The sequence below is a fragment of the Danio rerio genome, chromosome 4, assembly GCF_049306965.1.
Source record: "Danio rerio strain Tuebingen ecotype United States chromosome 4, GRCz12tu, whole genome shotgun sequence".
In the NCBI taxonomy this organism is placed as follows: Eukaryota; Metazoa; Chordata; class Actinopteri; order Cypriniformes; family Danionidae; genus Danio; species Danio rerio.
Genome location: NC_133179.1, coordinates 45,954,431 through 45,971,146, shown reverse-complemented (window position 1 = coordinate 45,971,146; position 16,716 = coordinate 45,954,431). Strand labels below are relative to the sequence as shown.

The 16,716-nt window shown below is 35.0% G+C and overlaps 1 protein-coding gene and 4 non-coding genes across 4 annotated transcripts; 2 read left to right on the top strand and 3 right to left on the bottom strand.

The window, feature by feature from the left end:
• The window catches only part of LOC101882252 (NLR family CARD domain-containing protein 3-like), a 305,138-nt gene that overhangs the window by 39,548 nt on the left and 248,874 nt on the right, over positions 1-16,716 (bottom strand).
• Positions 11,302-11,383, bottom strand: trnas-acu (transfer RNA serine (anticodon ACU)). Its single transcript has one exon. It is a non-coding gene; the product is annotated as a tRNA-Ser (tRNA).
• On the bottom strand, positions 11,541-11,622 carry trnas-gcu (transfer RNA serine (anticodon GCU)). The gene has a single exon. It is a non-coding gene; the product is annotated as a tRNA-Ser (tRNA).
• On the top strand, positions 16,427-16,499 carry trnak-uuu (transfer RNA lysine (anticodon UUU)). The gene has a single exon. It is a non-coding gene; the product is annotated as a tRNA-Lys (tRNA).
• Positions 16,618-16,699, top strand: trnas-uga (transfer RNA serine (anticodon UGA)). The gene has a single exon. It is a non-coding gene; the product is annotated as a tRNA-Ser (tRNA).

Sequence of the window (16,716 nt, the reverse complement as noted above, 5' to 3'; positions counted from 1 at the left end):
TCTGTTCAAAAATCTGAACAAGCTGGTTGTTTCAGTCCTCATCCTGTATTTATTTTATTTAATAGTCCAGCAACTGTAAAGATCTAAATACATCTTGCTTTAGAACAGTGGTTCCCAACCTGGGGTCCGCGCCCCCCTAAGGGGGGCGCCAGAGTTCACAAGGGGGGCGCGGGAGAGGATAAGTATTGAGGTAGAAAAAGGCATAAAAATGCTCCACTATTATATAGGGCTGTACAATTAATCGAAAATCCGATTTCGATTTCAAACGATTATAAAAAAGCATTAATCAAGATAAACGATTATATGCATCATATACCGCCACCTTTCCAGCTGTGCACGCGTTGCTCTTAAAAGCGCGAATGTGTGTGTGCAGCACGCACACGCAGCCAGAAGCATGCGGCCAGTCAGCATTCGCTCTCATTCGCACACTGAGACGAGCAGAGGAGCGCAGACATCTAAAGTCATTAACGTGAGCGCTTTAATGGTCAAATAGGTGTCAAAACGCGGTGTTTCGTGATTATTTATATTAGCCCCCATTTGTGTAATAAACAAACGAGTTGAGAATCAAAAGACGTGAAAGAGAAACCATTAAAGAGACAGCGCGAAATATTCCTGCTGCCGCCTGTTTTATCATTAATCAAACATAACGAGAAAATGTTTCTCTGAAGGATTTTTGTAGCTAAAGTGTTTTTCTTACAGTAAAGATGCTTAAAGCAGTTTGTTTAATATTTTTATTTAATTGTATTTATTTCTCTTTCCTTTGCAGGCTGGAAAATAACTGTATGTATACACTTGAAGTCAGAATTATTAGCCCTCCTGAATATTAGCTGAATATTAACTTTTCCTGCCCAATTTCTGTTTCATAGAAAGAAGTTTTTTTTTCTGAACATAAAAGTTTTGATATATCATTTCTAATTACTGATTTATTTTATCTTTGCTGTGATGACAGCACATAATATTTTACTAGATATTTTTCAAAATACAACCATTCAGATTAAAGTGCAGTTCAAAGGCTTAATTAGGGTAATTAGGCAAGTCATCAAAAATATTTATTGCTTAAGGGGGCTAATAATATTGACCTTAAAATAGCTTTCAAAATATTTAAACTTGCTTTTATTCTAGCTAAAATAAAACAAATAAGCCTAGAAGAAAAATATTAGAGGAAATACTGTTAAAATTCCTTGTTCTGTTAAACATAATTTGGGAAATATTTGTAAAAAAAAAAATTCTCAGGAGCGCTAATAATTTTATTGTATTTTTTCTGATTCGTTTTGAATAATCGTGATTACAATTATGACCAAAATAATTGTTATAATGATTTTTCCCAATATCGAGCAGCCCTACTATTATATATGTATTTTTAAGTACCAAAAAAAAAAATCAAAACACATGCTTAAAATTCCAACATAATAGTAAAAATAATTAAAATAAATAACTTTAAATAATTATTTAAATTTTGCTCACTTGCGCAATGTGGTTGTCCAACTTCTCGTAAAGGCAAAATCAAAACAAAAATGGCAGAGAAACGTAAATGCAATGATTCTTTAGAGGTGAAGAAAAAGATTAGACAGTATGTCAAAGCCTACCTAAATTTTGGTTTTATTGAAGGCCAAGACAAGTTAAAACTGATTATTTTATATTTTGTATACATATTATATATTAATATTACACAAACACACACATACTGTATGTATGTATGTATGTATGTATGTATGTATGTATGTATATATATATATATATATATATATATATATATATATATATATATATATATATATATATATATATATATATTCAGTACATATGTGTGTGCGTGCGTGTGTATTTATATGGTGGGGGTGCTCCAATGTTTGTATATGTTCATGGGGGGGGCCCCTAAGAAAAAGGTTGGGAACCACTGCTTTAGAAGACCAAACTTATCTTTTAAAGTTTGGAAGCATTCCATTCTGCCATCTTTTATAATTGTACAAATGAAGAGATTCCTAAATATACCCATCGTTTAAATCTATTATCCATAGTTCCAGGTTTGAAATCAGAGTCATGCGCCACCCAATTCAAGATTTTAATTTGTTTTTCCAAATGAAGTTCCTTCACCACTGTATACCAAGTTTTCAGAGTAAACTCTGTTAGTGGGTTAAAATAATGGATCTTCATCTGGAAATTTTTTTTTACCTATTAATGCTTGAATTGGTATTTCCTGAATTTTGCTCTCTATTTCCTTCCATCTTGTCTCTACTTCAAGATCACACCAACATACCAAGGCTCTTAATTGTGCTGCATAATAATAATAATAATAATAATCTTTGAAATTATAATAATTTTGCCCTGTAATGTCAGACAGGGCAGAACAAGACTTCGCACAGGACTTCATTGCTTTTATTTGGCGGATCGCACCAGTTCTTGTGCATTATCCCCACCTGCCTGTAACCTGATTCAGAGACTCTACTGTTCCCATTATAATCCCTTCCCCTAACCTAATGAGAGACTTCGTATCCGCCAGCGCCGCGTCTCCAGTTCCTCTGACTTCTGCACACTTCTCCCACTATGTCAGGTTCAGAAAATAACTCCCTCCCTCCCTACCTTAAACTTTATAAATTTGCATTAAAGTAATTCTAAAAATGAAATCTTATTAATCAGTCCTGTATCTTTTAAAAATCTAAACAATGCAGTGTACTTAATATGCCTTCCTACCTCAGGATTTAATAAAAATTTCAATGTGAACTCATAATCTCTTTCTTGACTTCTTCCCATAACTCTCTTCATTATACCGCTCACAATGCATGATCACATGTTCAACAGATTCATTTTTCCCCACACTCATAGACCTGTTCTGTGCTTCGCCATTACCTTCAATGTACTGTTAGGTCCAGTATGCCCAATTCTTAGTCTGGATAAAATAGTATCCTCTTTCCTTTCGAGTGCCTCCCTTTACCCACTTTTGGCTGAATATTGTACATTTGCCTTCTATTCTTTCCTGCTTCCCAATGGAACTGCCATTTCCCCATTATTTGTTTCTTTATTATTGTTTTAACTTCAATTCTACTGTAATTCACTTCCATTCCTATATTATCTTCTATTGTAGCTTGCTTTGCCATTTTATCTGCTTCTTCGTTTACTTGTAACCCCTCATGAGCTGGCACCCAGATGAACACTAACTTTACTCTTTCTCCTTCTAATTTATACAACTCGTGTAATATTTCAAATGCTAAACTTGCCTACAGTCTAAGGGGTCTATTTTGATGGTCCAAAACGCAGGGCACAACCGCTTTCAGGGCGTGTCAGAACGCATTTTTGCTAATTTAAGGACGGGAAAACCCGCTTTGTGCCGTGGCGCATGGTCTAAACGGGTTGAGTTTATTTTGTTAATGAGTTATAGGTGTGTTTTGTGAATAAACCAATTAGAGTCTCATCTCCCATTCCCTTTAAGAGCCAGCTTTGTCGCGCCATAAGCGCATTCATTATTTACAGGACGTATAGTAAGTCTAAGTGGAAAAACTGAGCATTTCACTAGCAAACAGTGAACAGTTTTTTTTTTTTTGTTTTTTTTTTTTTTTTTTTACAGAAAACTGTTAAACAGAGCATCTATCGAGTGAGAATGAGTGATAATGGATCTACTTTCACTTACACTCTTGGATAGGGAAACCTTTACACACAGACATCCATTAGCCTATAAATAATCAATTGCGTTTGTTAAGCGCAAATATTAGTTTCAAAACTTTTTCTAAATTCAGTTCCAATTTCCAGCAAACAAATAAATGAACAACAATAACAAGTGTGCTCAAAAACCTGAGTTACATCCTAAAACACATGCTGTGCCCCATATGGTGTAAAACCTGACAGGTGGGCAAATCTAAGCTTGTTGTTAATAAAACAAATATAAATATGAATATAATAAATAATACTGCTAACAACAACAACAACAACAACAACAACAACAACAACAACATTATACAAAAGCAAATTGTTATGAATAAACTGAAAAAGCCTCCCGAGATGAAGACAAAAGCAGTGATTTTTTCATATTTATGTAGGCTAGAAAATAATGTTTTGTAATATTTTAATCCTTTATATTTATTTCCTATATTTATTCTTATTTTATCCTATATATGTTCTTAATATTTAAATGTTTTCATATGTAAAGATATTTGCCTATTGCTCCCTTGTGCGTATTAAACAGTGTGTAAGCGAGGCGCAACTCTGCACCGGAGTTTAGTTTTGGTCTAATGAAAAATCTATTTTAGAACGCCTATAGGTGCACATCTGAACGCAAATGCATTTGCTATTTAAACAGCGTAGCGCAACTCTTGCGCCAAGCTGAAACTAGCAAAAGACTATTGCACCGCGCCTTCCGCCACATTGCGCCGGGTGTATGATAGGGCCCTAGGTGCTTCAATGCTAAAAAAAGAGCAGAACTGCAATCTGAGCAAACTAAAAAACTCTTTATTTCAGCATCTTTCACCCATTGTAAAGCTAAACTTATTGCCAACATTTCCCCTCTATATATTGCTAATTTGTTTGAAATCCTTATTTTTTTTTACTATATTGAACTTTGGAATTACAGATGCTATTCCTAGCTGGTCATTATCTGGATTTTTTGATGTATCTGAATAAACATGTACCATATCTGCATATTCTACCATTAAATATTCCCTTACATACATTTCCTCCAATTCTCCCATTCCCACTTTTTGTCTATTTTCTAAAATTTTTAAATCCACTACTGGTTGAGGCAGAACCCACAGAAATACAGCAGGTATAATCAGTCTGGGAGATATACTTAACTCTTTAATGTTCACTTCCTCTACTAAATGTTCCACTATCCACCCAAAACTGTTACATTCACTTTTTCCATACTCCCAGCATTTCTGTAAAACCTTAGTTGTAGGTTGAGACTCCTCCTGCCCCATTAGATTAACCCAATAAACTGCCGTTAACTGTTTCCTCCTTAAACTAAGAGGCATCTCTCCTACTTCAACTTGAAGTGCTGACACAGTAGATGATCGGATCGCTCCACAACAAATCCTTAATGCCTAAGCCTGTATTCTTTCTAACTTCTCTAGATGAGTCTTTGCTGCTGAACTGTACACTACACAGCTGTAATTCAACACTGATCTAATCAGTGTAAAATATATAGTTTTTAAAGCCAATCTGTCTGCCCCCCAGACCTGCCCAGCTACACATCTCATTTTGTTCAGAACCTTTTGCATTTATCTTCCATCCTTTTAATATGTTCATTCCATGTAAGTCTATGATCTAACCACATACCTAAAAATCTTATTTTTGATACCCGTTCTAACTGTTGATTATATAACCTTAACTTCAAATTTGTTCCTTTACTTTTTTTGTAAACAAGACCACTTGCATTTTCCACTGAAAACTTGAAACCCCATTTAAAATGGACCACTCTTCAACCTTATTTAATGCCTCTTGCATTTTCCTCATAATATAACCTAGATCTCATCCCCTAAACCACAAAGCTCCATCCTCCGCAATCAAAGACCTACTTATCCCCCTATCTACTTTCTCAAATACATCATTAATCATTATAATGAAAAGCAACGGGCTAATGACACTCCCTTGAGGAGTACCATTCTCTAACAATTGTTTTGGTTGTTATAAAATCTCCTACTTTTACCTTAATTGATCTCTCTTGCAAAAAAAAAATAAAAAATCTTTAACCCAATTAAACATTCTCTCTTCTACTCCCATTTTTTCCAGTTTCATTAACAGTCCATCATGCCATATCATATGCCTTTTCAATATCAAAAAAAAAATACTGCTCCCACTGATTCTTTCTTTATTAATGCTTTTATATCTGTCTCTAAACATACTACTGGATCCATAGTCCCTCTTCCCCCCAAAGCCACTCTGATTTGGTGATAATTTCTTACCCTTTTTCAAATGATACATTAATCTGTCAGTTTTTTTCCATTATTTTACCTAAATGAGATGGAAGTGCTATTGGTCTGTAGCTGTTTGGATTACTATAATCTTATCCTGGTTTCTTAATTGGTATTATTAAAGCTTCTTTACAACTCTTTAAAAAAATTTCTTCTCTCCACCTTGTTGCAAAAATCTAACACAATATTCAAAGCCTTGTCACTTAAACGTTTAATCATAGTGTAACTTTATCTAAACCAGGGGAAGATTCTTTTTTTGTTTGCCTTAATACTTGCCTAACTTTTGCTTGAACAGTTTTATATTCTATTAAACTTTGAAAGTTATGTGAATTTGTCATTTTTTTAAATGCCTTCCTTTTTCGTTTTATGACTTCTCAGCATTTCTCATTCCACCAAGGCACTATCTTCCTCTCCCTTCCCCCTTTACTCTTTGGAATATATTGTTCAGCTGCCTCCATAATTACTGCTACTATTCTGTTGTTTATTTCATCATTGTCAGATATCTCCATTTAATCCAGTGTTTTTAACCCTTCTTCACTAACTGACATAAATTCTTCCCAGTTTGCTTTTACATAAATCCATCTCCCACCAATCTTTGCACAAGACTGAGTGTGAGCTGCTTTTATGAGTGAGTGTGGTTCATCAGTGTGATGTGCTGCAGGTGTGTGTGGCAATTAGTGTTTGTGCATGACGTCATGGTTAGAAGTCCGGTGATGGTGACCTCTGCTGGCCAGCGAGGGGAATGACTAAGACAGAATCGGTGACAACTATACCGGTCAGCTGCATCATGTGTTAACCACACTCCTAAGTATTTAAGGGAGTTTAGTTTCCAATTAATATTTAATTTATGTTGAAGTTTATTGTTTGGGTTGTTGCCAAATTATAAAATTTGAGTTTTTTTGTATATTTAATTTGTACAAAGAGAGTTGTCCAAACCTTTCAAGAACAAGAAGCAGACTAGAAAGTGATTCATCTGGATTGGAGAGATATAGTAGCACACGATCCGCATATAGAGCAATTTTATGGTCTACCTTATTAATGTTGATCCCCTTAATTGATTTTTCTTCTCTAATTGCCTGGGCTAGAGGTTCAATGTACATGGCAAACATCAGGGGAGAGAGGGGACAACCCTGCCTAGTTCCTTTTTCTAGTTTTTTCTTTTTTTTGAAAGACAATCGTTTATTTTTATCCTAGCTTCTGGGTTTAAATATAAACATTGAAAGCTTCTAATTGTATTTTCTGTAAATCCAAATCTATATTAAACATTAAATAAATATTCCCAATTTACACAGTCAAACACTTTCTCTGCATCTAGGCTAACTAAAATTGCTTTAATGTGATCTTTTTTTAATTTGTCGTATTGCATAAAGTGTCCTTCCTATATTATCTTGAGTCTGCCGTCCTCTAATAAACCCTGTTTGATATATGTCTATCAAATCAGGTAAAAATGTTTCAAGTCTCTTGGCTAAAATAAAGGCAAATAATTTATAGTCTACATTTAAAACAGACACAGGTCTAAATGAACTACAAATAGTTTTATCCTTCCCCTCTTTAGGTATGACTGAGATAATTGCTTCCCTCCAAGAAAGGGGAATTTCTGCCTCTTTAAGTGTCCAATTAAATGATGATATAAGAAGAGGTGAGATCTCTTTTTTAAATGTTTTGAACCATTCAGAAGGTAGACCATCATTGCCGGGTGTTTTATTATTTTTAAGATTATTTATAGCTTTATCTAATTCCTCCTCTGTAATTTCTTTTGTTAGGAGACTATTTTGTTCTCGTCCAATACAGGGAAGATCAAGAGAATCCAAAAAAAAAAGCTTTAATTGATGTATTATTTACCTGTGTCTGTTGTGAGTATAAAGATTTATAATAGGTTTCAAATGCCTCTTTAATTTTATCCAGACTATACAATATTTTTCCTGAGTTGGGGTCCTTTGTCTTATGAATTGAAACCTTTTGTTGTTGTTTTTTAAGTTTCTATGCTAGCCTTTTTGTTGCTTTTGGTCCCGTTTCATAAAAGGCTTGCCTTAAGAATTTTAATTTTTTCTCTGTGTCCTCTCTATACATTTTATTTTATTTTTTATATTTTTGATCTGTTTCAAAATCAGGGTATCTTTAATAGTTGCATGTTGTTAATTGCTTTAAATTATCTTTAAGAATCCTAAATTGAAGTTCTTTTATCTTCTTAAGGGTTGCTGTAATAGAAATGATCTTGCCTTGTAATACAGCTTTAGCTGCATCCCATAAGATTATAGGACTAGCTTCTCCATTATCATTATTCTCTACGTATAATTCAATTTCTAATTTAATTTGGGCCACTACTTCTGTTTTCCCTAGTATACTTGTATTTAGCCTCCATATTTTATCAGCTTTTCTGTCATTCAAATTTAAAGTGAGGTATAATGTTGCATGATCTGATACATTGGCCGCTTTCATTTCACATTCTTTTACCCTGTGTCTGTCCCTGCTAAACATAAAAAAAATATTCAATCCTACTGTAAACTGCATGGGGTGAAGAATAATAGGAGTATTCTCGTTTTGAGGGGTGAAGATCTCTCCAAACATCTAATACTCCAAGATCTTTTAATGAATTCTTAAAACTTCTTAACTGAGTCGTTTTAATTCTTTTATTATTGGAAGTGTGCTTTTGTTGGTTAAGAACTATATTGAAATCACCTCCACATATTGTTATTGCCTTAGTTTCCATAGCCAAAAGGTTGATAATTGTATTGGACAGCGTTTTACTGCCAGAGGGTGCATATATATTTACCAAAGTGATTAATTGTTCATTTAGTTTTCCCTGAAGCAAAATATGTCTGCCTTCTTAATCTGATATCTCTTTTAGCAACTCAAAATTAAGAGAATTATGTATTGATATTGAAACTTCCCTTTTATTATTTTTCCTAAAAGAACTATAAAAAGTTTGTGTATATCCAAATTTTTTTAAGTTTATCATGTTCAGAAAGGGAAAGGTGTGTTTCTTGCAAGTAAATTATTTTTTTTTTAACGTTTCATTTTGGCTATAACCTTACTCTTAATTGGATTATTTAAACCTTTTACATTTAAAGATGCAATTTTAACATATCTCTGCATGGTAATTTCGGAAAGTTAAGTTGGCAACCTAGAACTAACAAAAATGATAATAAAACTAAACAAAGATCCAAGAAAATTGGCTTTCAAAGTTGTGGGCCACGTTTGACCCAGCAAAACCCAGCTGAAGTCCTGGGGAGAGGGATTTATTCCTGCCTCTTGCAGGTGTCCCTCATTTAGATGAGAAAAATTCTTTTCTAACATACCAATCTAATCACTTGTCCCTGGTCTTTTGTTCTTTTTAACTCAGATTATTAACTTAAGTAAATATTATTTTAAACAAAATGATTTCTATAGCCCCTCGAGGATTCCAACCAACTAGGAATCATGAGGGTTGTTCAAATACAAAATGAAACATATTCAGTCCAGAACGACGTAGTTTTTACCTTTTAAATGACTATGGAGAAGAACACATATTCAAACAAATTGTAGAATGGTTAGAGTTCAAGTATTTCAGCCGAAGTCAGTTCGCACTCATAAAGTAGTTTGAAATAGCGTTATTTGTAAGTTGTGTATCGTAACAGTGCCTCCGCATACCTCTTTAACGTTAACAGTCAGCGGTGTTTATCAACAGTTAATCTTCATTTGGTGTTTGTCTCTGAAAGCTCTTCAATCTTTCCCGAACACGATCAGGAGCGATCCGTCCAGCTCTTTGCCACTGGGTACAGCGTGTCAGTCTTTCTTACCATCAACACCGGGGGTCTTCGGATACCTGCTGTGTCATCATCAGATCCACCGTATATCCTCTCTTATTCAAATCTTTCGTAGCTTCAGCTGCGCTTTTGTAAAGTTGTGGTCCTGTCTCCCAGTGTATTCGCATCTTGGCTGGGTAGGGAGTCTGAAATCTGAAAAACTTTTTTCACTTCTTTATATTCCTCCAGTTTTGCATTATTCTCCATGGGGAAATCGTGCGCAAAGAAAATCGGCTTGCCATCGTGTTGCGTTTCTTTTGCCCAGGCAGCTTGCAAGATCTTATCTTTAGTGGTGTACTGCAGGAAATTGACTATAATCGATCTTGAAGTATTATTATTTTGAGGTCTAGGACCGAGATATCTGTGTGCTCTCTGTACCTGCAGGTCTAAATCGGAGTCCAGTGAGAGCTTAGTTTTTTAGCAAAGACGTGATGAAATTAATCATGGACGTCCCTTCTGCTCCTTCTTTAATACCGTATATTCGGATATTATTTTGTCATGATCGGCCCTCAAGATCTGTTACCTTATTCTGCATCATTTTTTGCTCTTTCAAGGTGTGCAGTAAGGCGTCTTTTAGTTCAAGGTTTGCCGACTCGAGTTCAGTTATTCGCTCCTCTGCTTCATTCAGTCTTGTGCCATGTGACTGAATATCTTCGGTGATGTCTTCTAGCTTCTAGTTTATGTCGCTTTTCAGCTTGTCCACTTCTGTTTTCATATCCTTTTTGAACTCTTCTTTGAATTGGCTGAATTCTTTTCTTAAATCTGTCTTCAGTTCGGAGATATCTCTGCTGAGTGCTCTCACTGCTCGCAAAGTTTTGGCGCCATGTTCTTTCTCAGGTAGGCCTAACTTGTCATTATCATTCCTCGTCTCCTTTTCCTCCTCGCTTAATTTTGGCTTTGAATTCCCCTTTTTAGGTTTTGCCCCATTCATTTTGAAGTCATCAAGCGCAAAGCTCACTTGAATTGGTAAAAGTATAAGGGCTTTTTGAACACCTTGACCAGGAGAGTACGTTCTATGCTGCCATCCTACCGCTCACCCAACCGGAAGTCCTGGACTATGGCATTTATGTATGTATTTGCAACTATTTTCAGTAAAGGTGACATTAAATTTTGCAACAACATCCTTCAAAACGCTGAGAGGGTTCGAGTAAAAGAACTTCCAAGGAAGCACCAGGCTCTGTCAAATCCCAGAGCACACGAGCGACAAGGATGGGATTCGAACCCACGTGTACAGAGCACAATGGATTAGCAGTCCATTGCCTTAACCACCTCTTCAAATATTTTCCTTTTTTGTCTGGTGGAGGCTGGACTGTGGCACATATTTGTAAATGTATGTTTCTGCAACTATTTTCGGTAAGATGACTTTCAGTTTTGCCATATGAACGACAGAGCATATGAACGACAAGAATGGGATTCAATAGATTCAGCCACCTCGTCATGTATGTACTCACTTTCCTGTTGGGGGCTGGACTATGGCATTTCTGTATGTATTTGCAGCTATTTTTAGTAAAGATGACTTTAAATTTTGCAACAACATCCTTCAAAACAATAAGAGGGTGAGAGTAAAACACCTGTCACGAAAGCACTGGCCTCTTTCAAACACCAGAACATATAATCGACAAGGATGGAATTCAAACCCACGCGTGCAGAGCACAATGGATTAGTAGTCCATCGCCTTAACCACTCGGCCAACTTGTCATGTATAAAGCCATTTTCCTGATGGGGACTGGACTATGGCATTTATGTATGTGTTTGCAGCTATTTTCAGTAAAGATGACATTAAATTTTGCAATAACATCCTTCAAAATAACTTCCACAGAAGCACCAGGCTCTCTCAAACGCCAGAGTATACAAGCGACGAGGATGGGATTCGAACCCACGCGTGCAGAGCACAATGGATTAGCAGTCCATCGCCTTAACCACTCGGCCACCTCATCACGTATTTTCCCTCTTCTCTGGTGGAGGCTGGACTGTGGCACATATTTTTATATGTATGTTACTGCAACTATTTTTCGGTAAGATGACTTTCAGTTTTACCATATGAACGACGGAGCATATGAACAGTAAGAAAGGGATTCAATGGACTCGGCCACCTCGTCATGTATGTACTCACTTTACTGATGGGGGCTGGACTATGGCATTTCTGTATGTATTTGCAGCTATTTTCAGTAAAGATGACATAAAATTATGCAACAACATCCATCAAAAACGATAAGAGGGTGCAAGTAAAACAGCTTCCACGGAAGCACCGGCCTCTTTCAAACTCCAGAACAAATGAGCAACAAGGATGGCAAATGCCAACTGACCCAGCGGAGGCTTGAACCAGCGTTTTTCTTGCTGTAAGGCGATTGTGCTACCCACTGTGGCATAGCGTCACCAACATTGAAATTAAATGTTAGATTTTATATTGTTGAAAAAGAGATCAATATTAAAAAATGTCTATGTTAAATGTGAAATATATTTATTTGTTTACATATAGTCAGTGAAACACTTTTCAGTGTTTATTAAACTCATCTGTTTATCGTCTGTTTCTTTTAAAGTCTTTAAATTTAATATTAAGCCTTGAAGGGCAAATACTTAATTTACTTCATAGGGCATATAATTCAATAAATTTGATTCAAAAATTCATGTAAAGCATAAAATGTCATAAATATCAACATATTAATTAGATTAAACTAACATCTGCACTGGAAAAAAATATTTAGCCCAGCTTTGTAAGCTCAATTTGAACAAGAAAAATATTCATCCTAAAACATGAAATAAATGTTACAGACACCAAAATTTTACTTTCTCAAGTATCAACATATTGTTACAACACCAACTTATACATTTTTTGATTGTATTTCTTGAAAAGTAAAGCTTCAATGAATGATCTGGCAGACAGAACCTCATAATTCCAAGTAGAAAATTACTTTTTTAGAATGAGAAGGTTTTATCAGCATTTACCGTGTTTTTTTTACTCCAAAGTGCAAAGTAACTTTGTCATGACAGACCCTAAGGGTTCTCTAAATGCAAATGATCAATGTATGAAAGAGAAATGCTACACACACATTGTTTGATATATGGAATGCAAAAACTTTTAAGCTCAATATCTCAAAATCATTCATTACACAGATAGAACCTTATAATTATAAGATGACGATTTGCCAAACCTATTTTACACAATCTCATTTCACTTAATAAACAGTTTTGTTTTAAAATGTAATCAAAATTCTCTAAAACTGGACTTTTCCACCAAGCTCTCAAATTTTGCCATATTTCCTTCTTTTCGATATTGGGATATAATCTTTTCCAATACTCTTCTGCTTTGGGTGTAACAAACACGTCTTTACATTAACAAGAATAAAACATTAGTATACCATCTTTAAAAGCATATTGATTTTCTTTAAAGTTAATCACCCTTCCTTCATCGCTGTGCATTTTCAATTTATTTTCTATAATTTCTTTCCATTCTTTCATACTTGGGAAAAAGCTCTTGGGAAAAGGGTTGTGCTGGAAAGGAAAAGCAACAAAATTAAAACGGCAGCGCATGCTAACTGACTGCTCTTCATACTTGCGCCTGTACATAACCAGGTATCACTTCATATAAAATATCTTTAATTTTGCTTTATTCCTGCATTAAACCATTTCTTATAAAAAATAGTATTATTCCCTTCTTTAATGTGTTCATTTAAAAACAGCGGTTGCTTAAAAATCTCTTCTTTACTAAAAGTACAATCAATATGCTTTCTAAAATCTCCCCATGCTTTAATAACCTCTTTATAGAATTTTGGAATTCTATTCATCATATTCTCTTTGGGCTTCATCCATAATATATATTCTTGAATTTCCCCACATTTATTTAAAAAATATCTCATCACATCTTTCCATACATGTTTTTCTTTCCAATATTTTTTTTACAGTTTTTATTCTTATGCTTTTCATTCTGATTAGTGGATCAATTAAACCTAAGCCTCCTTCTTCTACTTTACCAATTATGGTGTCATAAGCTTTTTTGGAAGGTTTTCCATCCCATATGAAATCTAATACAAAAGCTTTTATCTTTTTATACACACTCATTGGCAAACTCACTGTACCTAAAACACCACATTTTTGATAAAAATACGGAATTTAAAACTAAAACTTTCCCCTTTAAAAACAAACCTCTTCATTTCCAGAAATGTTATCTTTTCTCCATTCCTTTTAAAACTTCCTCCCACATTAAATTCCTTGTTTCATTTTCATTTTCACCAACCCTTATACCTAAAATTTTCATATCAATTTTCTCCTTTTTAAATTAGAATTTTTTTTCTGGTAAAACATTTGTTTTTCCCATTCTCATGTATTTAGTTTCTTCCTTATTAATTTTTGCTCCTGTTCCTTTACAATATCTGTTTAAAATTTCCTCTGCTTTTTTAATACTTTTAATATCTTTTATTATTAGTGTGGTATCATCAGCATACTGAAATATTTTTTGTTCTAACCATGTTCCTTTTATACATAATCCTCTTATTTGCGTTTCATTATCAATTGCTAATGCCAATGTTTCAGATACAAGTGTGTATAATAGTGCTGACATTGGACATCCTTGTCTTATCGATCTTGTTTTTTTTTTTTTAAATCTTTAGTTAATAAACCATTTACTTTTATACAGCTTGGTTGCTGAGGTGTTGCTATGCGGTTGCTAAGGAGTTAGAATGTTTTATTGGAAAAATTAAAGACATGCTAAATGAAATGGGGATTGAAAATGAGGTCGTTGATGAGGAATGGGAAACATTATTTTTATTTGGTTGTAAAACAGAAGGTTGTAAGATTCCACCCACAGGTCCAATGAAGGAGTCCAGTGTTTTGGTCGAAGGAATTCTGCGTGTATGCCTTTTCGGACGCTTCTGGAAAGAGTTATTTTATTTCATTAAAATTTGTTGGCCAATTTTATATCTGACTTGATGCGTATTTTAATCTGACTCCAATTTCAATCTTATAAATTCATCATTTACGTTTTTAGCTGATCATGTTATTGGTTGTGATTTTAATTTAGAATTTGATATTTTCTGGGGTCCGAAAATTTAAATTTGTTTGTTCATTAGGGACCAACGTCGCTCAAAGTTTCACGCCCCGGGTTTGCGCTTCTTCTCACGGATAATATGTCGACACTCTGAAAATAGTCAGAGGATGCAGGATTAACTAGTATTTAGGCTGGTTGCATAACGCTCACCTAGTCCTAAAAGAACACATCTTCAGCCAAGCCCTTGCAACTTGCTGCTATCAGTTGTTAAATGACTAAAAGGTCTACATGTTATCAGCACGCTATGGCTACATATAATCAAATGAGCCTATTAATCAATTTCATTTATGCCGTACTTTAAGGGTAACGAAGATTCCTCGTAATCTAATGGACACAATGAATTCACAAAACTCCAGAATTAATCAAAAAGGGTTAACATTTATTTTGCCAGGCAGGTAAAACAACACTTAGAATGAATCAAAAATTGAATACAAAACACAACTAATTAGCATAACATATAAACGCAGATAAATGCAAATACAAATACAAAGTTAAAAAATAATTTCATAAAGTCAGCATACCTGGCAATAGAAGAGACACACAGAGGCTGTGTGGGAAGTCTGGCTACAGAAACTTCCCCAAGTGTTTTGCCAAGATTCTTTAAATACCCATTAACATTTGTGCAACAGTCATACATATTTAGCACCCACATATCTGACTCTGTTTTTAGAGTTAATTAACTTCAAAGGGTTACCCAATGTTTTGGGGTGAAATGAACTTTAAAGACAGTTCACCAGTTTACCAGTCACACCTGAATGATTATAATTAAAAAACAACATCAGTAAGGGAGATGGATGCGGGTGAAAGGAATGTTCTGATTGTGTTCTCCTGTCCCCTCTTCCAGATTCCAGAGATTTTATGGTTTTATTGCAAGGGATAGTTGTTTGAGTAAAATCCAGTCTTACAAGGTAAAAACACAAGGTTTATAAACTTCATTTTAACAGTTGCAAGAAATGTGATATGGAATAGAAGGAATATTGTTAAAGAAAATTATAGCAAAATATCTGTGTGTAAATCATTTCAAAGAAAAATGTCTAAACTGCATAATGCTCTTTTCTATTATTGTAACATGAATAACAAAATTGATGTATTTGAAAAAGACTTTTTAAGTGGAAATACATATGTTCAAATGGCTTTATATAATGTACATGTATTATTACCTGAATGTAATTGTTTTAAATTTTTGATATAAAATAAATGAATAAAAAATAAATAAAAAATAAAAAAAGGCGACGGACTAGAAGTCCATTGGGGTCTACATGCGCAGGCTGTGCAAATGGCACGTCCTGAATGTTTACGTTTTCTAAAGTGTGGAAGACTAGGGATTCGATATGAGCAACGGGACCTTTGATGCAGCATGCTGTGTAGATAAGCATTGATCAAGTCACGCTTCTAAGGCATGGAAGGAATCTTTTCAATTGTTAAGACTCCATTCATTGCCACAACAGAAAGACATTCTGCAGTTATCATTGATCTATTTAATGTCTCCTACATGACATGGAGTCCAAACTATTGTGTTGTACTGATGTCTACACCTACAAAAACCATAAACCCAACCTCACAGTAAACAGTTGTGTTTTAGTAACATCTACACCAACCATAAGCCTAAACCCCACCTCACGGTAAACTTTTGTGTCGCAAAGGTCTGCGCCGACCACAACCCTACACATTGCCTACTTGTAAAGCATTGCCATGGAGCCCGGATAGCTCAGTTGGAAGAGCATCAGACTTTTAATCTAAGGGTCCAGGGTTCAAGTCCCTGTTCGGGCGTGTAAGACTCTTTTTGTGGAGCCACTGCTTATGTTGTTGAGCTATCGCTTGCTCAAAGTTTCATCTGGATGCACAACACATGTACTAGGCATGAGGACATGGCAGTATAGGCACTCTTGTAGTTGTGGCTGAGTGGTTAAGGCGATGGACTTGAAATCCATTGGGGTCTCCCCGCGCAGGTTCAAACCCTGCCGACTACGTCCAGCCTGTGTGCAGG